Source organism: Ascaphus truei, chromosome 8 (genome assembly GCF_040206685.1).
Source record: "Ascaphus truei isolate aAscTru1 chromosome 8, aAscTru1.hap1, whole genome shotgun sequence".
In the NCBI taxonomy this organism is placed as follows: Eukaryota; Metazoa; Chordata; class Amphibia; order Anura; family Ascaphidae; genus Ascaphus; species Ascaphus truei.
Window position 1 is genome coordinate 79,043,048 of NC_134490.1, and position 22,570 is coordinate 79,065,617.

Below are 22,570 nucleotides of genomic sequence, written 5' to 3' on the forward strand. Positions count from 1 at the left end.
GTCCAAAAGGTTGAGAAGCATTTTGAATAGCATATAAGAAATGGCAAACATGTGAAGGGGGTTAGTCAGCTAAGCATGTTTGAGGGTCCATGTCCTGGAAATGAAGATAATGCTGTTTCACTTCTTGAAACCCTGTGCAAATATCAGATACCTAATCTTTTTTGTCCAGTTAGGGAGCTTCAGCTACTCATACTATTGTCTAAACATAGGTCGCTTTGTCATGCGATGCCATAGTAATACAGCATCAAATTACTCCACGGGGTGACGTGACGTCACATGACTCGGCTGTGTCATTTGATGCCGGCACAAAGGTAAGGGGGGGCGCGAACACTGGGGGAGAGCAAACAGGGGGCGCAGCACCAAAAGTTTGCGCACACCTGCATTAACTGATAAAATTATAAATGTTATGAAATTCGAACAAAGTTTTGGTGTTGTGAGTCCCTGAGGATTCTGGAATGTATTGCTTAGAATGTAGGTTCTGAAACAGTAAGGACCGGTAAAAATATGTTTTATTATCATAATACCCATACCCAACTGCATAATTATGACATAGATGTACCTTAAATGTGTTGTGGGAATCTGACCATGCTGCATGGTCAGAGTTGCCACATTTAATTCAGGACGCCAAAATCCAGTGTCATATTCTCTAGCCTGCTGTACCCATGCTTGGCCACCGGGACTGCTACCACTCTCAATATCTTGTTCTAGCCTGCAGTACCTATACTTGTCCACCGGGATAGCTGCTGCTAAACTAAGGAACATTCCAGACCCTGATACCTGACACCTCTGCACTGTGCTCTACCTCTCAGCCTGCATATATACTGTAAACCTCCCTTTCCTGTTCCTCCCTTGCCTGTTTATACTGGTTCTTAGATCCTGCAAGGTTCCTGTGTTTACTGCTGTGCTAGCTATTGCTATCATCCTGTTCCAGTCTCCTCGTTGCCGACCTCTGCTTGTGACCCCTACTACGCTCCCTGCTGTTCCTGCCACTGGGATCCACTTGAGCCGAAGTCCAATCCTTGACAGAATAAACAGGCCCTACCATGAATTCCGCTGGAACAGACCTGGCCCAGGCTCGGACACTCCATGACTTACAACGTATCATGGTTGGTTTCCAAGAACAACAAGGACACCTTATCAAACGTCTTGGTCACGTGGAAGAACAGGATACCCTCCGGAAAGAACGGTTGCCCGCCAGGTAGAACGTGATGCCCGCTGGGAAGAATGTGTCGTCCGCGCAGAAGGATGTGCTCTCCGCTCAGAGGAACGAGCTGCCACCGCAGAAGCTGAAAACCGTGAACTACGTGCAGCCTTAATCACCGCATCTGTTCAAAAGACTGTGACTGTGCAAACCGCACCCCGTGTAACCCTTCCGGAAAAATTTGGAGGAAAAAAACAATCTTTTCGGGATTTCCTTAATCAATGCAGACGTGTTCAAGCTTCAGCCTACCATCTATAATACCAACGAAGCCAAGGTTGGACTGATCATAACCCTGCTCAAGAATGAGGCCCTTGCTTGGGTCTCCCCTATGTTAGAACAGGATAGCCCACTACTACTAAGGGACCTGGAGGAGTTCATCGAAGCCATGAGTCTTGTTTTTGATGACCCAAACCGTAGTGCAACCGCTGAGGCAACTCTGAACAATCTTCGTCAAGGAAGACGCTCGGCAGCTGAGTACGCCGCTGAATTCCGCAGATGGGTTAACGATACTGAGTGGAATGAGGCCGCGCAGAAATATCATTTTCGTCAGGGTCTCTCGAAGCAAGTTAAAGACGAACTAGCCCGGGTGGAGCCCCCAGAGAGATTTCAGGACTTTGTACGTTTATGTATCCAAATTGATCGCAGGCTTACGGAAAGACGATTGGAGAGACGGGTTCATGCCAAGCAACCCCGGGTTTAGAGATGTGAGTACCCCAAGACGTTCCAGGGAGACTGAAGCGGAGCCGATGCAAGTAAATACACTGCGGGGACCCATCTCAACCGGGGAAAAGAATAGACGCCGAACAGAAGATCTGTTTATTTCGCGGAAACGATGGGCACTATCTCGCTGATTGCCCAAACAAGTCCAGGCGGTCTTCTTTCCAGAGCCCTAGGAGAAATCAGCTGCACGCTATTTCAAAAACTGTTCTCTCTGCTTCACAAGGGAAAGATAACCCTCCTTCGCTACACCCTCACTTCCTGGTTCCTATTATAATTGAGGAAGGAACACATCGTTTTTCAACCACAGTAATGGTCGATTCAGGGGCGGCAGGGAGTTTTATGGACATAGAATTCGCCAAGAACAATTCGGTATCATTTGTAGCCAAGTAATCTCCACAAAGGATGGAAGTCGTTGACGGTTCTCCCTTGAGCTCTGGACCTGTTACCCATGAAACAAGTAACTTAACACTAATCATGGAGCCCAATCACCAGGAGAAGATTTAATTTGGTCTCATTCCATCACCTTTGTTTCCAGTGATTCTGGGAATTCCATGGCTCATGATCCATAACCCACTAATTGACTGGAAGACAAAGACCCTCACGTTTCCCTCGGAGCACTGTCAGCTAGCTTGTCTACCTAAAACTCCTATACCAGAGTGTGTAGGAATACATAAGATTTCCTCGTCTTAAGAAAATTTTCTGCCGGCTCCATACTCTGAGTTTTTAGATGTGTGTGACAAGAAGAATGCGGATACGCTTCCCCCACATCGCTCTTATGACTGTCCCATTGAATTATTACCGGGTGCTGCCATTCCGTTTGGAAGAATCTATTCCCTCTCAGAACCGGAATTGAAGGTCCTCAATGACTACCTACAGGAGAACCTGTCAAAGGGTTTTATCCGACCCTCTACTTCTCCAGCAGGCGCTGCGGTATTCTTCGTGGGAAAGAAAGACGGTTCTCTACGCCCATGCATTGACTATCGGGAACTAAATAAGATTACAGTGAAGAACAGGTATCCATTACCTCTGATTCCTGAACTATTGGAAAGAATTCGGTCAGCCAAAATCTTTACCAAATTAGATCTCAGAGGAGCGTATAATTTGGTCCGCATTCGACCCGGTGATGAATTGAAAACAGCTTTCCGAACCCGTTATGGGCACTATGAATATTTGGTGATGCCTTTTGGACTCTGTAATGCCCCTGCTACCTTCCAGCATTTAATCAATGATGTCCTCCGAAAGTTATTGGACCAATTCATAGTGGCATACCTGGATGACATCCTAGTCTTCTCAGATAATATCATGGATCACCAGAGACATGTCCGAATTGTCCTTGAGCATCTCCGTAAGTACAAATTGTACATCAAGTTAGAAAAATGCGAATTCGAAAAGACCAGCATGCAATTTCTCGGTTACATCATCTCTCCCGAGGGTTTGAGTATGGACCCAGGCAAGATTCAAGCTGTGGTGGAATGGCCAATCCCTCGAAATGAAAAGGACATTCAGTGATTTGTGGGCTTTGCCAATTTCTATAGACGTTTTATTAAAAATTTCTCTGACATTATTGCCCCAATCACCCGACTCACACGGAAAGAATTCCCCTTCAAATGGTCTCCTAAAACGGATGCGGCATTCGAACAATTGAAGTCACTCTTCACATCTGCCCCTATCCTCATCCATCCAAATCCAGAATTACCATTCATCTTGGAAGTGGATGCATCCGACTCCGCTGTTGGTGCCATTCTGTCACAAAGAATTGGACCCAAGATGCTCCTTCATCCATGTGCCTTTTATTCATACCAAATGTCAACAGCTGAATGAAATTATGACATCGGAAACAAAGAACCCTTGGCTATAAAAGCTGCATTCTCTGAGTGGAGACATCTACTGGAGGGTGCCAATCACCCAATTACGGTCTTTACGGATCACAGGAACTTAGAATTCATTCGATCCGCAAAGAGACTGTCTGCGCGACAAGCCAGGTGGGCTCTCTTCACAGGGGGCCTGTGACGTCACGGAGCTGGTTCGCCCTTATTGGGCGAACCGCTCACGTGACCGGCCCTGCACTCCCGTGAGCACGAAAATCTATCTTTTGAATAAGATCTACGCTTCCGCCCGCTTGCGGAAGCGTGCGCGATCCCCTGCTAAAGCCGCTCTCATTGCGGCTGCAGGGGCTCACTGAGAAGCGTCAGCGCGCCTCAGCACGGGCGCTGACCTTGGATGCAGCCTTACCAGTCACTTGACAAAGGCCTAAGTGAGGCCAAAACGTTATGTATTATGAATAAATTATTTTGCTAAAAACCCGTGGAGCCCTGGATCATCTTTCCTGTTGCTGTATACTTGGATTGCTGCAGATAGGCCATCCCTGAACCAGGAGCTCCGGCATTGTGCGCAAGTATCGCATTTCTTGCATTTATTTGCACTGTTTTGGTGTGCTACATACCCACATACCTTTGTTTATTTATATAGCGCCAATAATGTACAAAGCGCTTACCAGTAGTAATACACGTGACAATCATATAAATAACAAATAATATAAATAACAGATCATGGGAATAAGTGCTTCAGACATAAAAGTAACATTTAGGAAGAGTTGTCCCTGCTCCGAAGAGCTTACAATCTAATTGGTAGGTAGGAAGAAAGTACAGAGACAGTAGGAGGGCGTTCTGGTAAGTGCGTCTGTTAGGGTCCAAGCTTTATGTTTCATGGGTATAATATTAGCCACGGTGCTATTCATATGCTTCTTTAAGCAAGTGGGTCTTAAAGGTGGATAGAGAGGGTGCTAGGCAGGTATTGAGGGGAAGGGCATTGCAGAGGTGTGGGGCAATCAGTGAGAAAGGTTTAAGGTGGGCGAGGGCTTTGGATACAAAGGGGGTAGAGGGAAGACATCCTTGAGCATAGCGAGAAATTAGGGCTGAGATGTAAGGAGGGGCAGAAGAGTGTGAAGCTTTAAAAGTGAGGCGGAGAATTGAGTGCGAGATGCAGGATTTGATATATAGCCAGGAGAGTGATTTCAGCAGGGGCGACACTGAGACAGATTTAGGAAAGAGTAGAGTGGTTCTGGCAGCAGCGTTTAGGATAGATTGTAGGGGAGACAGGTGAGAGGCAGAAAGGCCGTACAGCAGGAGGTTACAGTAATTGAGCCGGGAGAGAATGAGGGCCTGAGTCAGAGTTTTAGCAGTCAAGCAACAGAGGAAAGGGCGTATCTTTGTAATATTGTGGCTGAAAAGTGACAGGTTTTAGATATGTTTTGAGTGAGAGAGGTGTCGAGTGTGACCCCATAGCAGCGTGCTTGGGCTACTGGGTAAAATATAGTACTTCCAACAGTAATGTGGAAGGAGGTAGTAGGGCCAGGGTTGGGAGGAAGTATGAGGAGCTCTGTTTTTGCCATGTTAAGTTTGTCGGCGGAGGGCCATCCAGGATGATATCGCAGAGACACATTCAGAAACTTTGATCTGTACAGCAGGTGTAAGGTATGGGGTAGAAAAGTAAATGTGTGTGTCGCAGGCATAAAGGTGATATTTAAACCCAAGAGATGTGATTAGGTCACCTAGAGAAAGTGTGTACAGAGAAAAGGGAAGAGGTCCCATGAGAGAGCCCTAGGGTACCCCCACAGAGAGATCGATAGAGGAGGAGGAGGTGCTAGCAGAAGAGACACTGAAAGTACAATGGGAGAGGTAAGAGGAGATCCAGGGTAGAGCTGTGTTACGAATACCAAGAGTATGGAGAATGTGAAGGAGAAGAGGGTGGTCCACGATATCAAATACTGCAGAGAGGTCTAGTAATATGAGAAGTGTAATGACCTCTGTCTTTGGCAACATGGAGGTCATTAGTTATTTTAGTGAGGGCTGTTTCAGTGGAGTGAGCAGTGCGGAAGCCAGATTGTAGAGTGTCTAGAAGAGAATATGGTGTTGAGAAAATGGAGCAAGCGAGAGAATACAAGATGCTCAAGGAGTTTAGAGGCAAAAAGCAGGAGGGAGACAGGTCGATAGTTAGAAAGACATGTAGGGTCAAGCTTGCTGTTTTTGAGTAATGGTATAACTGTTGTATGTTTGAAGGGAAAGGTACCAGAGTAGTGGGTGGAGTTAAAAATGTGTGGGAGTGTAGGGATTATAGTAAGAGCAAGATGTTTTAGGAGAAGGGAGGGAATGTGTTCAAGATGGCAAGTGGTAGAGGGAGAAGAGGAGATCAGCGACACATCCTCCTTTGAGACCGGAAAAAGTCAAGAAAGGCAGGAGGAGATTCAGGAAGTGGTGTAGGATGGGAGGAGGAAACAGCGGGGATGTTCTGACGTATGGATTCCACCTTTTCCTTAAAATAGTCAGCAAAGTCCTGAGGTGAGATGGAGGAAGAAGAAGAAGCAGCTGAGGGTGGTCTGAGTAGAGGGGGGCTATTGGCCCAGTGACGTCAGTGCCATGCTTCCCAATCGCGCACCCTGGCTCGTCTGCTAGTTCATGCAATCGCTCCTGATTCCACAGACGAGCCTCAGCGTCAGCGCGGAGGAGTGCGGCTCCCCCCTCTATGGACGCAGCCTAAGTAATGGCAACCTTGCAATAGTAGCAGCATTTTTACCTAACATACATAGAAACTGGACTGTGGGTTTTTTTTCAATAGAATATTCTATGAAAAACTATCTGTTTTTATCATTCTGTCACAAAGCAATACATTTTACACATGTCTGATAATGACAAAACATGCAATTTTGTGTTTTACAACTAAAAAGTAATCCATATTGAAATGGGTCCAAATATAGGAATTTATAGGCATCATTTACTAGATGTTTTGTCCCTTTCTACCTGTTTCTTAGTGGTATGCATTGGTTTGTTTCTGCTATTCAGGTTTTGTGAGAAATGTGCCACATATGTTTATGAAACACCATATTGTATGCACTAAAAACATGCTGTAGGTGATTTTTGAAGTCGTCTGCAAATATTTAGCATTTCTGCACAATCAGTCATTTTTTTTACAGCCAATAGAGTTTTGCTTTGACTCTGGACTTATGTGAATGCACTTTATTTTTTGAAGACAACCTTTTTTTATGTACTTATTGGGTGTGTCCGTTGTCATTTTTTTTTTAAAAGAAAGTAGCAACTAAAGTAGCAATATACTGTAGCCATCTTTTGGTTGCAAACATGAACCTCAAAAAAATGAGTCATCAGTCCCAACATCCAAACAGAAATAGTCATTATTTAATTTCCAATTAAACGCAAACAGAAGCCCTCTTTTTATAATGTGCTAGTCAATGGGGCACTTTATAGCTCAAGGGCCAGTGTGTCTGCAAATATCCCATAGTGCAAGACATTCTAATGTATGCATCTGCTAACTCCTCCATACATTCTCCTTTTGACTCTACCCAAACTGCAAGCACTTACCCAACGGAACAATTGCAGCAAAGTACCATGCATGATACATGGACGCAAGATGAAAATGAATCTCTTTTTATAAAGTGTTTTCCCTTGTGATATAAAGTGATTTCTGGACAGGGCCATGATAAGAAAACATGATTTTAGTAGTATAAGGCCTGCTCTGTTTTTAGGGTGTAGAAATGCAAAGGAAATAAGATCTACATACACGATTAGCTGTTTGGGGCTTTTTGTGTCGATAGACAATAACTTAAATAGAATTCCTTGGCAGTATGCAGGTTCTTATACATTTTTTAGGCTTGTTTGGTAGGCTGGAAGTGGAAAGTCTTAAAGCAGCAGTGCTTCAAAAAATAGACATTTTTTTTTAAACCTTACCTACTCCCTTTTTGTTTTAATATTTTAGACACGTGCTATTAAATTTGTGATTTACTTAAAGCTGCAGTCTGTGGCATCTTTTTGCATTTTGCTCTGCCCTTTCCAGTGCTGTTTTGTATTTTTTACATTTGATCGTCAGTTCAGGTGATATAAACGTTTGTAATATTTAGAGACCGGGAGGTTAAAATGGATATCTCCTCAGACTCCAGTGCAGTCCACAGGTTACCCTGCTAAATTCAGATGCTAGAGATTAAGAGAATCAGGATTTTTACCCGTTATGAAACATATAGGGGCCTACTATAGTAGCTTCGAATTTGTCATTGCCAAATCGTACGTTTTGGCATGTTCAGAAGTCGCGATATGATAGGTAATATTATCTAGTGTTGTAGTTTACAGCTCAAACTGCTGGGAATATTGACGACACCTTATCTCAAACAGCAAAGTGTTGCAAAGATCTTGCCGTGTTTGGGAGGTGGGCTAAAATCTGCTGTAGAAATCATAGGATGCTTTAAAACTAATTAAAAATGGCATTAATAGTTTAATAAAACCCCTGGCGGCCCCGATTAAATTAACGAACGATCAAATAAAGTAGCTCTGTTTGGGGATGATGTGATCCTGACAATTGCCAAACCTCTCACGTCCCTGCCCAACCTATTTAGCCTTCTCGAGGCCTTCAATAACAGCTGTTGCCAAATTATTCCAAACATTCAGGGAGGATGTTAGAATTTGGTCCACATATAATTAATATCTCATGGATAGGCAAGATACAGTGCATTAAAACGAACTTGCTCCAGCGCATTCTATATCTCTTTCAGACCTCGCCAGTACCGGTCGTTTTAAAAGATATTCTTTCCCCTCAGTCTTTATTGTCTAAATTCATCTGGAACTATATGAAACCAAGAACTAAGGGAAGAATTCTTAAAAGAGTGACATTGGCTGGAGAATTAGCAGTACCTTGCTTGTTATCATATTATAAAGCGGCCCAACATAGCCAAATCGCCCAATGGCACACTAATCCCAATTTGAAAAGATGGGTAGCATTAGCAAAACAAACTCTTAATATACCCAATGACCTGAATACATTAACCTGGTCTTCAAAGTCGGTAATAAATTCTATTAGAGACCCATTGTCCTCAATGATCACCAGGAAATTTAAATTACAATTGACAACCAGGAAATCTTAATTACCCCCGTATTAAACAGCCCGGATTTTGCTCCCGTTATGAACAGGAAGGATTTTACAATTTGGCAACAGAAAGGGCTATATAGGCTCAAGGATCTAGGGATGGATAAAACTATTAAGACATTGGAACAGATTAGGACAGAGAAGGATTGTCCCCACACTGAGCTCTTACCTTCAGTTTGGAGCATTCTATAATAAACACCTGCCCTTCCCCTCACCAACACACTGGAAATTATTTATACTAGAGACAGATACCAGTGGCCTTACATCACAAATGTACAAGAAAGTAACATGTCCAGGTGCGGAATTCGCTCAAAAACTGCAATACATGAGCCAGTGGGAGGAAGTGTTAGAGGAGGAGGATTGGAACGAGATCTTTGTGGCGGCCGCAAAAAGCTCAATCTGCACCATGTTAAAGGAGAATGCATATAAAGTTTTAATGAGTTGGTACCTTACCCCGGTAAAGCTTTCCAAATTTATCCCAGGCTATTCTCCAATGTGTCAAAAAAACTGTGGAAAACAGGCTGACTTGTTACATATGCTGAGGTCTTGCCCTCAAGTTGCATCCCTTTGGAGGGAAATAAAAAATTGGCTATAGAGGATATTGGGCCTCACTATATCTATGGATCCCTGGCTTTTACTTCTGAATAGACCAATGCAAGGTTTATCCAGGTCTGAAAGTATACTTGTTGCCCACTTTGCAACAGCAATGAGGTGCGAGATTGCAGCTTTATGGAAACAAAAGGACACCCCATCAGTGTCTAAACTTCGAAACAGAATTTTATTTATTTTTGTCAAATGGAGAAATTAACGAGTCGGGTCAATGATACTGGCACTAAATTCCAAAAGGTTTGGCAGCCCTGGATAGCTCAATCAGATACTTCCCCCCCCCCCCCCCCCCGTGGAAGTCGCCTATACCCATCTGTGGGTGAAGAGACGGAGTATGTTGTATTGATATTTATGTTCATTGTATTGACTTTCAATAAAATTTAAGTTAAAATTAAAATTTAAGTTACAAAAAAAAAAAAAAGAGTTGCGTAAAAAAATAACCAATACAATAGAACTCTTTATTTAAAAAAATAAGATTTCAGATTGTTTTGCTGCTTTAAAGGCAGTTAGGGGGTTAGTTCAATGCTAGAGCTGCTGCCCTGGATGGCAGGGTTGTGAGTTGTAATCCTGTTGGGTCTGATATTGGCACCCCCTTCATCACAAGGCGCTTAATATATTTTAGGATGGGTAACTCATTTAAATGTAATTTGTATATCCATTTCTCCCAGGTTACCGGAGGTATGTGCCTTTTTCAGCACAGGCATCTCTCCCCAATTTATTATACAACTGGAGATACTAGTGTTTCATTGTTGTCATCGCTTTGGAGGGAAATCACAATTTGTATCTCACCTGCTTTGAGGTGGCGAGAAAAAAATGCGATTTGGTTACAAGCGATTTAGCTTTTTGCAGTTTTCTGAACTACTAGAAAACAGTGATTTTGTAAACAAATGTGATTTTGGTCATTCCGCCCGTATTTGCACAGCCACAATGAATACGCTTCTAAAAAAGCCTATTTTTTTGTTGTTGCATGGTTTGGACCTGTGAAAAGGGCTTACAGAATAGCAAAACATGCAAATTCGCAAATTCGCAAATTCGCTTCTAAACGGCACTTTAGATGCGTTAAGGCTAAGGCCCCGGTAACTCAGCTGCAACGCGCGCCCGCGAGATTGGCGGCACGTGCAGCCGATTACCTGGTCTGCAGGGAGCTGCAAGTAGAGAGACCGGGGGGGGGGGGGGCGTGGTGGGGGAGTGACGGGGGCGCGGCCATGACGTCACCCAGCAGGTTCGCCCTCATTGGCTGAACCGCCGGGGGGGGCGTGCCGTATCGCTCGACGCCAGTCCTGCTCTCAATTCTATTGAGAGCAGGAGTAGCTCTCGCCTCAGCGCTGCGGCCCCCCCTCGCAGCGGGCCCGGCGCCATTGAGGGGGGCTCTCGTCCGTGCAGCGTCACGCGGACGCTGTAGTAGGCAGCGGGGGCAAGGCCTAAGTCACATTTCAAAGCTACTTGAATAGGCTTCTGGGGGGGGGGGGTATCTGCTTTAATATTTTCAATGGGATCGTCATGTTTATTCTAGCCTGTAAGGCCATGTCATACAATATAATTACTGTATAATTACTGTATATAATTAATAGAATCATGTAAGAATTAGTCTGGTTCACAGACTTAGAATTTTTAAATGCACTGTTATTATCCATTAGAGTGTTGCAGAACAATGTTTATACAGTGATTTGTGATTTAATAGTAAACACAAGGGGGCAGGGTTATTAAATATATTTTCTGAGTTTTCCTATAGAAAGAGGGAGAGAGAGCAGTAGACTTTCCTGGCAGCGTGTGATGAATGTGAACTAATGATTCTTGATGCACTATATAATGGAATCTTTTTTTTAACCTAGTTCACTTGAGCACGGTTAAAGTGACCTGCTAACTTAGATGTTGGAGTTCCTGACTTTGTGCGCCCTCTTTATATTAAGCTATACAGGCATACCCCGCATTAACATACGTAATTGGTCCAGAGCATGTATGTAAAGTGAAAATGTACTTAAAGCTGCAGTTCAGGCAATATCCTGATTGTGTGTTTTTTTAAATAAATCAGCTCTGTAGTAAGAAAAAATACTTTTAGCATTTTATGTTTTAAAAAAAACAACTTTGAAAGACCAATTTTCTTGTATTCTATTTTAACAAGCATGCTTGTTCCTATAGCAACGATTTACATTCCCCATATTTAAAGATGTCGCCAAACTTTGCCGATCAATAGACAGAGAACGAATTGACCAGCAGCTATGCAGTTCTTTAGGTAATTAGAGATTGCACACATAAAACTATTGAAGTAAAAAAATAAAAGAATAAAAAAAGACTGAACTGCAGCTTTAAAGTGAAGCACTACCTTTTTTCCCCACTTATCGATGCTTCGGTACAGGTAGGGAGCCGGTATTGCTGTTCAGGACGTGCTGACAGGCGCTTACGCGCGCTGCCGTTTGCCTATTGGTGAGGGGAATCAGCGCGTCACTACTACGGCGGTCTGTAGGGCTGAATAAGTGTCCCGTACTCGCGAAGCGAGCGTACGGACACAGGGGTATAGTGCTATTGAAAATATGTCCTTACTCGCGAGTGTACTTAAAGGGAAGGTCCTTAAACCGGGGTATGCCTGTAATTAGTTTAGTTTAGGTCTCTGTCCAGATGCAGTGTGATACTTACCCATTTTGGCACTGAAATTGTGAAATTCATTTTCTAACGATATATGTCTATTAAAACACTTATTTTGCCCCCTTTAAAAAATAAAATTAAATCTGAAAACAACCACCCCATTATTTAAATGTTTGATTTAATCATGATGCATTGTGTGGTTCTAAAATCTATACTTTTTCCTTCTAACTTAAAAATATGTGACTAAGATCACATTTTAACTTTTTTGTGCATCAATTTTAGTGCTAAAAAGTAGTGCAAACTTGAATAAAATGCATGTATGAAGACTTCATGCATGACACAATTTATTGTTGTTGGTACGTACTGTACATAGACCCCACAGACTTTTATTGGGGGAGGTGGGTAATTCGACCTTCTAGCCAGTGAGCCAAATGCATTTCTTCTTGTGGCTTACACAAAGCATGTCAGTGATGTATTTGGCCATAGCGTGTAGCTTTAATCTGAGCAGCTGCTGCCTGACAGTTAGTGCAGACAAGTGCAGGGTGCTATCATTTGGAGGCTCCAAGGTACCTGCTCATCCTGGATTTTAGAGAGATATGAATCTTCAGTGGAAGGTGCATTGGTAGGTAAGACATAATGTTACATTGTTTGCTGTGGTTAGAAAGCTAAGCAAATATTACAGCAGTAATTAGTATATTGGTATAGAATGCATTGTTACTACTTTATTGTGCGAGTGAACGGTTTTAGACGTGTTTTATACAGTGTTTCATGTTAACCCTTCTGCTGCATTTGACTTTAATTATCTGTAAGTAGCAATATAAATACAAATTAACTTGTACTGTATATATTTTTCAATATGGCTTTTTAATTCAGAGGTACAGTATTAGAAACAGTTGTTTGAAAGCATTTTATGAAAACCGTGTGGTTGGTTCATGGGGAGATAATTTTATGTTTATTTTCATTACAGTTTAGTAAATTTGAACATTAGAAGGATGCCAAACCTTGTTGCTTCAAATGTACTTGGTATATACTTGCTGTGTTTTTCAAACAAAATATTTTAACACTACACTAATTTTTGTTCAATGTAATGAATCATTCTATTTCTTTCATCTACAATATCCATGTCATCATGTTTTCAGTATTTTTCAATAATGCATCTTTTTTTTTCTATAATCCACAAGTATGCTATTTAATTTGTAACAGTAAGAATCTGTAAGTATATGTTTGTGAAGGACACATTCTTAAAATCCAGTGGAGACTGGCATGCTACTGATAATGCCAAAGAAAGCTGTTTTTTCAGCCAAGATGTTTTTTCCATATAAAAAGTAATAAAATAAAATATCCTTCAGATGTCTTGCCTTCTCTTTCATGATGTATTAATAAAACCGTTCACTTTGATTAGGATTTTCCGTTTATCTGATGTAACACTGCGCACAAGCACACAATCGCTTGATTTGTTGCCAAAGATGGAATCATTTTTCAGGTTTTACTGAAATTAAAGTTAAAAAAAAAAACTGTTATTGAGTGCTAGTAAATCTTAAAGAAAAAGAATACCTAATAGCACGAAGATGCCAACATCTTTACTCTTGTTCTTAAGTAAGCTGACTTGATTGGGACAAAATACACAGTTGATATTAAATTCCATGTGAAATTGATGTAAAGCTTACTCTCTATCCCCTGTTTCATACTAGCTGAAGTGTTCGAAAGTGTCTGTCATGCTTTTAATGGGGTAATACAGGAATTTTTAAACCATGCCGTACAGAATTACTTTTGTTTACAAATAAATTCAAGAACAGCAATAGCTATAAGCCTAGATTTGGTGTTGACGACATATTATACTGTAGGTGCAGATCCTGGCACTCATTTTGGTTAAATTAGTTTTTATTCCCTCTACCTCTGCTTAACAACTTGAAAATGGTTAATTATAATATTGTTACTTATTCAACCTTTACCCGTCTGCACAGCACCTTGTAGACTACTGTAGGTCCTTAGAGTTCTCTGCCAAGGATTCCGTCCGAGAGCTGGCTGCATGAATACCTCTAACAGATTTGTCTTCCTACTCCAATTTATTTCAAAGAAGCTGTCCCACTTCCTCAATGTATTGTGTATTTATTTTTGTACTAACCAGGACTAAGGGGCCCCCAGAGCGGGACTGTACTAGTTTTGCACTATTTAGCCACCGTAGACAGCAAATTTGAAAACTAAAATGAGGTATTGCAGGTGATGAGCCAGAGCAACCAGGCGAGAGAGATCACACCTCGTAAACGGGAAACCAGAATGAAATGCCGATAAAAAGGTATGTTTATTCTTCACATGGAAGCATCCACAACATAAGCGTTGTATACGGACAGTCCTCTTACGCGTTTCACTCTTTGATAAAGCGCTTGGCAGCACGAAACGTGCAAGGGAACTCTCCGTATACAACGCCTATGTTGTGGATGATTCCCTGTGAAGAATAAACATAACTTTGTATCGGCATTTCATTCTGGTTTCCCGTTTTTTGTTTACAAGCTGTGCTCTCTCTCGCCTGGTTGTTCAGGCTCATCACCTGCATTTCTTATCCGGAGACGCACGCACGCCAGCCAATGGACTTGGGACTGCTCATCCGTGTACTGGTTCAATGAATACTGACTTTTATCATCACATGACACTTACCAATTTATATGTTCATGTGAATACAATTTTTACTCGTCTGAAACAGAGGGGGCAAAACAAGTGTTTGCATCAAGGAGGGAGTGGATTGGGGAGGGTCCGCTTATCCTCTGAGACCTAGTATATCTACCCACCACTTGCATACCTTCTTTCCCCTCCATTGTCAATAGTGTTGTTACCCTAATCTGATTAAAAACGGAATTATGCGGTTGTATGTTACTTCATTTCGTTAAGGGGCACTGTTCATTAGACTATCAATCAGTAATATTTATACTCACTTTGTACCTGGATTGAAAATAACTAAGTCCTCTTCAAACACATTGAATATGGAATTATTCATTTTGACTATCTATGAAGATGTTTGTTTAGATTTTGAAGCACAAGTCTGAGATTGTCTGTCTCAATATCTACTTAAAATGAGGTATTGACAATGTTATGTGAGCTGTCCAGTTACTGAGGGGGACAATGTTATGTGAGCTGTCCAGTTACTGAGGGGGACAATGTTATGATGGACAATGTTTCCCTCTTTTATTGTCTGCGGGAGCTGCCAACCTATAACATCAGTGCTGGGATCCTAGCATGGTTCTGCTCTGAGGTGCACCAGTCTCGGGCTAGTACCAAAACAACAACAAAATCTGTGTTTATATGTTAGAGAGCAATGGGCAAAGAAGGTATTTACAATGTTGTTCATTATACATTTGGTGCGATAGTGTTTCTTCTCATAAACTTCTTTTGTAGAAATGCTGCTTAGTAGTTATAGCATATCCTTTATCTCGTTATTAATTTTGTTTCATTATGAGTATATTTAATATACTATGGTGTGCTACCACTATGAAATATCCGAGTTATAACTATTATTACATGCATATTCTCCCCCCCCCACCCCCCAACAACGCGCTATTTTTGTGTTTCTACTATTGCCTACTTACAGTGAGTGCAGTGCCTATAAGGCAAAGTTACTATTAATTGTCCTGCTAAAACATTGCTGAAAAGATTGTTACACTGACTGATATGTATCAAAAGTTATTGATGCATTATAATTGCATAAACAGTTGTATATACAGTAGCTTATGAACTGTGCTAACCTGACGCATTAGGGGGAACATTTTTCAATGATGGGCAGAGAAGGAATTTTTGTTGAAAAATTGACGAGGAACATTTATTGAAAGAATTAATGGATCTTGGTTCATAGGCTTTAAGGATATAGGTCTAGTAAGTCTAGTTTTTTTTCTTCTATTCCTGTTTAGAGTATTGCTGGTAAAAATGCAACTCTTGGAGCAGACCTTGGTTTTGTGTCATTCACCCAGGCAAGTTTAGTATGCTAACAAGTTTATCTGTATTGTTAACAATGTAAACGGCACTGGAAATAGAATTTTGCACCCACAATCAGTCCCTGCTCTGTAGAACGTACAATCTAATTTTGGTTCCTGAGGCACAGGAAGATAAAGTGACTTGCCCAGGGTCACAAGGGGAACTGACACTGGGATTTGAACAGCGTTCACCTGCTTCAAAGACCATGGAGTTACCACTGAGCTGCTCGTTCAGCCTTATAGCAGACGTGGTTATGCAATAGGAAAATAAAATGAAGGGTCTTAAGCGAGTTGTTGGGGGGGGGGGGGGGAATATGTATGTAATAATAGTTTAAACTCGGATATTTCGTAGTTGTGTAGCACAGGGGAGCACAATCTTTTCCCCCTGCGCCACCTGCTGGCTTTCCCCCTCTCCTCGCCCCCCCCCCCACCCCCTTACCTTGATTCAGACGTCTTGGCGTCGTGGCAACGTGCAGTCGCATAACGCCTACGTTGCCATGGCGACGCGTCAATAGCAGCATCTGAATCAAGGAAAGTAAGGTTTACAGAGGCCCTGCAGCTCCCCGGGCATTAATTTAAATGCAGCGAATCTCGTGCCCCCCACTGGTGTAGTACACACCATAGTATATTAAATATACTCATAAAGATTACAGCCTGTTGCTTCAAAGTTGCTGGGAACTTCCTCAAATTGACTCAAAGTCAAAGTGAGTAGATAGAAGCCACTTCTGTAATTTGGCAAACGTGAAAAGCTGTACGTCAACATTTTGGTGGCCCTGATGAAGTCATCGGGCAGGGCCAAAGCAATGGCATTATGCTGCAATAAAACTATTGAATGTTGCTAAATTATTGGGTAGGTAAATAAAAGGAGTTGCCCTATGCCTACTTCTTTTTATATACCTACAACATTTACTACTTGTAATTTATACTAAAAATATATGCGGCAAGAAAGTAATTTCAACTAGTGTTTGTGTATTTTGTCCGATCTTTGTTTGCAAGCTTTATAAATAAAGACATACATACATTATCAATTTTGTTCTGTGCAGTAACTAAGAGAAGTATAAATATGTTAACCGTCTCTTCAAACTGATATAAAAAGCAGAGATAGACGTCTATACTCCTTAGCAAACATTTATATTTCAAGTCAGAATTTTTACAAACCGTAATAGCAATGGTGTGTTTTTGTGTTTGTAGTATTTGTTACCTACTTACAGTGAGTGCAGTGCCTATAAGGCAAAGTTACTATTAATTCTTATGATGTTCTTATGATGGGAGAAAGATTTGCAATCAAAACATTTCAAGCACGTCTTAGAGACAAAAATGATCTGAACATAGTGGCCAGTCTTTTTATAGCCGTTACTTTGTCTTTCGGTATGCATCAGGACCGTGCACGGTTTTCTAGGGATAAAAATCATTGTATAGTCTAGAATAGTATCAAAACTGTTTTTTTTTTTTTTGTGTAAGGATGTATATCCAGCCCAATTTTTCCTTAAGTTCTCTTTAGCCAAATGTATTTATTTATTAAATGTTTAACCAGGAAGTAAAAATTATGGGTATTTGCTGCACACCAATAAAAGATAAATAGTGTTATTTTTACCGGTGCTCCTTAGTCCCAGGGAAGACCTGCGTTTCATCTAATGTATCCAATATGATTGATGGACAAGGGCACACGGATTTGAATCCAAAAAGAATTTATTGTGCCATAGTCTATGGCACAAGAAATTATTTTTTGATTCAAATCCTTGTACCATTGTCCATCAATCATATTGGTTACCAGGAAGTAATACATTGAGTAACCTCTTGTTTTCAAGTATGTCCTAGGCACCGAATTATGATGACAAATACATGGTTACATTAAATGAACAGAGGTTATACATTATATTTAAAGACATATTATGAATAGTTAAAGATAATGTTATAGGTGTATGTAATGTTTACAGACCCGATTAAAATGTGAGACGGCTTTAAATTTGAAAGAACTTAGATTGGTGGCGGAAGTAAGAGTCTCTGGTACAGTAGATTGTTCCAGTTGTGGGGTGCACGGTAAGAGAAGGAGGAGCGACCGGATACTTTGTTGAGCCTTGGGACCATGAACAGTCTTTTGGAGTCAGATCTCAGATGATAAGTGCTGCGTGTGGTAGGGGTGAGGCACTTGTTCAGATAGACGGGTAGCTTCTCAGAAAGTATTTGAAGGCAAGACAGGAAAAATGAACTATGTACCTATACTTTAGTAATGGCCAATCTAGTTCTTTGAGCATTTCGCAGTGGTGTGTGTTGTAGTTACATTGGAGGACAAATCGACATATTGAGTTATAGAGGGTGTTGTCTAGTTTGCCAAGGTGAGTTTGGGGTGCTGTACATTATGTAATTATGTATATAATTGGCATTCGCATCTGCTGTACAATGCGCTTTCTGACCAGCTGGTTTAGGGAGGATTTGTTCTTATAAAGTACACCTAGTTTGGCATAGGTTTGTCAGGAATGTGCATCCTGAATGTTAAATGGGAGTCAAACCATATGCCCAGATATTTAAAACTAGTGACAGGGGCTAGGATGGTATTAGAGTTGGTTCTGATCTGTAGCTCCTTCATTGGAAGCTTTAGAAATGTAACCTTGGTCCCAAATACCATTGTTACAGTCTTGTCAGTGATTAAAAAACAGTTTGTTTTGGGAAATCCAGTTTTCAAGTCTTGAAAAATCAGATTGAAGTATGTGTCCAAGGTCAGAGAGGCTACGGCTGTGTGCAAATAAGTTGGTGTCATCCGCATACTTGTGTATTGAAGCCCACTTAGGGCAAGGCCATACTGCTGCAGACTGCGCGGAGGCATCCACGTGGGGCGCGATCACATTGCCTAAAGGCATTGATTGCGCCCATAGACTGCGCGAGCGGCAGCAGGAGGGGGGCGCGCATTGTGAAACTGATTTCTCAGCGCGACGAGTAGGTCACGTGAGCGGTTCGCCCAATAAGGGCGAATCAGCTTTCTGACGCCCCTAGGCATGCCGCCCACGGCGCGCCTACCATGGACTGAAACGCGGGTGATGTCACAGCCTTCCCATGCCTCCGCCCGGGCGACGGCTGTATGGCCTTAGCCTTACAAGTAAGTAGAGTAGGGACCCCAGAACAGAGTCTTGCGAGACACCGCAGGTGATATCCAAGGGGTTAGAGCCCAAGATAGACACATGTTGGGATCTACCCGATCAGTATGCATGAAACCAGTTTAAAGCATATTCCAGAACACTGGAGTTTGTTTAGCAAGATAACATGATCAACAGTATCAAAGCCTTTGCAAAATCTAGGAATATTGCACCAGTAAATTGTCCCAGTTCCATTCCACACTGGATCTCATTGCAAACTTTTAGGAAGGTAGTTGCCATGTTGTGTTTTGGGTGAAAGCCAGATTGGCATTGGCTAAGGAAATTTGTCTTGGAATTGTGATCTTTTAATTGGGAGTGGACACATTTCCCCATGATTTTGGGTAGTATTGGGAGAAGAGAGATTGGCCTGTTGTTTGAAACCGTTACAGTTAGCCGTAATTTTTTACTTTGCTTCATAATGCATTGAACTGTGGTGAAAGTTTGAAAAGCAAATCACACTTTACATAAATAAAAAGAGGTGATTACCAACATAAGTGACTAGTGTAATAGTGTAATAGTGAAAAGTGTATATGTAATGCAGGCCTGCACAACTCGTAAAGTGAAAAGGGCCAAACTGCTCCAAGGAAAAAATTTTGGGCCGCACGGGTAAAATCAACATCATCATTATTATCATCTCTCCTCCAGCACCTCTCATTATCCTCATATATCTCCCCCAGCACCCCTCATCATCATCCTCATATCTCCCCCAGCACCCTTCAACATCATCCTCATATCTCCCCCAGAACTCACTATCAACCTTTGCGATACTCCCCGTCTATCTCTCATACCCCCATCTCTCCCCCTCACCCATACACATAATACTCCCCCTCCACATCAAACACACAATACCCCCCTGCACACCGCACACATCCCACCCCCCCTGCACCTCACATCACTCTCCCCCCTGCACCTCACATCACTCTGCCCCCTGCACCTCACATCACTCTCCCCTCTTGCACCTCACATTAATCTCCCCTCTTGCACCTCAAATCACCCCCCTTGCACCTCAAATCACCCCCCTTGCACCTCAAATCACCCCCATGCACCTCAAATCACCCCCATGCACCTCCAATGACCCCCCCCCCTGCACCTCCAATGACCCCCCCCCCCCCGCAACCTCAAATCACCCTTCCCTACCTCGGTTTACTGCGGAGGAGGCGGCAGAGCAGGCAGGACTTCACGCACGCGCTCTAGCAAGCAGCAGGCACGGAAGTGCCTCAATGCTAGAGCGCGCTGCTACCCTGGCTCGTGGGGGAACCGGAGAGCGGGCTCATGGGGGAGGGGGAGAACGGACTCGGGAGGGAGGCGGAGGAGAAGAGCGGACTCGGGAGGGAGGGGGACAGCGGACTCGGGAGGGAGGCGGAGGAGAAGAGCGGACTCGGGAGGGAGGCGGAGGGGGACAGCGGACTCGGGAGGGAGGCGGAGGGGAAGAGCGGACTCGGGAGGGAGGCGGAGAGGGAGAGCGGACTCGGGAGAGAGGGGAAGAGCGGACTCGGGAGGGAGGCGGAGGGGGAGAGCGGACTCGGGAGGGAGGGGGAGAGCGGACTCGGGAGGGAGGGGGAGAGCGGACTCGGGAGGGAGGGGGAGAGCGGACTCGGGAGGGAGGGGGAGAGCGGACTCGGGAGGGAGGGGGAGAGCGGAAAGCCGCCGCGGGCCGCACAGTGAGTGCAGGCGGGCAGATCCAGAGCCAGACAGCAGGTTCTCCACTCAGAAAAATTAGAGAGAGCAGACCATTAAAAATAAACACAGAAAGTAATAGCGGTTATAGACTCGCAAGAGACGCTATGTTACAAGGATTAGGACCACCCTGGGTCCAGGAACAGGCACAGGGGACTCTCACCAATCCCTCTTCTTCTTCCGCACAGGAGTGTGGACGTCACTTCTGGAAGTCTTGCCGAAGGGGGAACGGGTTACAGCCGACACTGAGTGTAGATATCTCCTAGCGTCTAGTGATGCTCCAATGACCTACTCGTTTATTTCTATGCGAACTTCCTTAGGGGGCTTTAATCCTTAGGTGAAAAGTCTTTCTTAAGTAGTCCCAAAATGCGTTACGTCACAGCGTGAGAAATCAAGAGACAATATAAATAGTTAGCCCATATATAGAGTATAAGAGCTAGAAATAAACATTAAAAAGATAAACAGTAAAAAAATTAAGAAAAAACAGTTGTGCACATACAAAATCTCATTTAATCAACATATAAAGTAGTTAAAGTGCATTTAATTTTAATACATTTATAAAATGTATATGGTGCTATGTATTAAACTCCTGAAAAGTGCATCCAGCGATTATTTGTTTTTAAGGCTTGCAACCATGCCTGTAAGAAACCTGTCATATGAAACAATGGCAGCCAACTAGCATTATTACAGCCTAGCCCACAAAAGAAAAGAAACATTTTGATAACAACCCAAATTCCTTAACCCATGAAGTATCCCCATGACGTAATAGCTATGGCTGCGCTTATAGTGCCGGAGACAGCGACGTGACGTCACTTCAAAACAAATGCATTGAATCTGTAGCATGCGCTTATAGTAGGAGCGACGAAGAGACACGAATCTCTGTAGTCAGTAGAATTTGATTTTTACAGAGACGGTCTCACCATGTGACAGGGTGTAACCAATCAGATAGCTTCTGATCTGATGCAGGGAGAGGGGAAATGTGTCTGTGTGTGAGTGCAGGGAGAGGGGGGGGGGATTGTGTGTGGGATTGTGTGTGTGGGATTGTGTGGGGGGGATTGTGTGTGTGGGATTGTGTGTGTGATTGAGTGATTGTGTGTGTGATTGAGTGATTGTGTGTGTGATTGAGTGAGTGTGTGTGTGTGAGTGTGTGGGGGGATTGTGTGTGTGTGTGGGATTGTGTGTGTGTGGGGGGGATTGTGTGTGTGTGTGTGGGAGGGGGGATTGTGTGTGTGGGAGGGGGGATTGTGTGTGTGTGTGTGATTGTGGGAGTGTTTGATTGTGTGTGTGTTTGTGAGTGATTGTGTGTGTGGGGGATTGTGTGTGTGGGGAGGATTGTGTGTGTGATTGTGTGTGTGTGGGGGGGATTGTGTGTGTGGGGGGGATTGTGTGTGTGTGGGGGGGATTGTGTGTGTGGGGGGGATTGTGTGTGTGATTGTGTGTGTGTGGGGGGGATTGTGTGTGTGTGTGAGAGTGTGATTATGTGGGATTGTGTGTGTGAGATCAGGGCCGCCAACAGAAATCATGGGGCCCAGGACAAATGAAAGGAGCAGCCTCCCCCCCCCAACCCATAGCGCACCGACCACGGAAATATTCCCGGAGACGGGAGATGGGAGACGTCATCCGTAGCCGTAGCCGCACTATAAGCGCAGCCTAAGTAATGGACTTTTGTGCTTGTTTTTTTATGGGGGGGCGCTTTCTGTGTTTTAAGGGTCCGTACAGACAGGAAAACATCATTTCCCCCCCATAGAAACAAAGTGGTGTTGTTT

The 22,570-nt window shown here is 43.1% G+C and overlaps 2 protein-coding genes across 15 annotated transcripts in view; one reads left to right on the forward strand and one right to left on the reverse strand.

Moving 5' to 3' along the window:
• RBP4 (retinol binding protein 4) overlaps positions 1-22,570 on the reverse strand; it is a 534,850-nt gene that overhangs the window by 499,956 nt on the left and 12,324 nt on the right. The gene's annotated exons all lie outside the window — the stretch shown is intronic.
• Positions 1-22,570, forward strand: part of PLCE1 (phospholipase C epsilon 1) — a 296,951-nt gene that overhangs the window by 153,608 nt on the left and 120,773 nt on the right. Inside the window, exon 1 of one of the 14 annotated variants that reach the window (XM_075612815.1) lies at positions 12,498-12,660. The exons of 12 other annotated variants lie outside the window; for them this stretch is intronic. The gene's annotated coding sequence lies outside the window, so the exon portion shown is untranslated. Of the gene's footprint in view, positions 1-12,497; positions 12,661-22,570 lie in introns of those variants that run through there. One more of the 14 variants, XM_075612814.1, reaches the window with a different exon arrangement.